The sequence below is a fragment of the Erythrolamprus reginae genome, chromosome Z (genome assembly GCF_031021105.1).
Source record: "Erythrolamprus reginae isolate rEryReg1 chromosome Z, rEryReg1.hap1, whole genome shotgun sequence".
NCBI classification, from domain to species: domain Eukaryota; kingdom Metazoa; phylum Chordata; class Lepidosauria; order Squamata; family Dipsadidae; genus Erythrolamprus; species Erythrolamprus reginae.
In genome coordinates this window covers 973,649-974,316 of record NC_091963.1, presented here as the reverse complement: position 1 = coordinate 974,316, position 668 = coordinate 973,649, and positions in this window count along the sequence as shown.

The window sequence follows — 668 nt, the reverse complement described above, 5'->3', positions numbered from 1 at the left end:
GACTTGTGTCGTGGGTGTGTATGTACGTCAGTGTGTTGCTTTGCACACGTAAGACACAAGGGCAGCCCCACTCTGCATTCACATAATGATTGCCCGACTTTGTTGGCACAGTCAGATTCGCTTCGTCCTCTTCACAGCCTCACAGCCAGAGCCGAATTTTTTGTCTGTCTGTCTATCCATTATCTCTTTACCTGACTAATCGACTCTCGGTCCATCCAGTTCATCCGTCCTCCCTTTCTGCCTTATCTCTCGTCTATTATCTCTGTCATGCCTCTCCATCCCTCCATCCATCCCTGCTTCCATCCTTTGTCTTTGGTATGTCTCTGTCTATACCAACTACCTTATAATCTGTGTCTATCTCTCTACCAAATTACTGCTGATCCATCCATTCAATTCATCCCTCCTTCCCTCTCTTCCTTTGTCTCTTTCTGACTTATTTCACTCGGACTTTCTCTGTATCTTTCCATCCATTCAGTTCGTCCCATCTCTTTGTCTCTATGCCTACTATCTCTCTCGCTCACCTAACCTACCTCTCTATCAATCCATCATCTATCTCTTCTATATAAATCCAAATGTCATCTATTTATCTATCTATTGCACCATCCAGCCATGTACCTATATGTCTATGTACCTATTATATCTATTTATACCTATTATCTATCCATTCC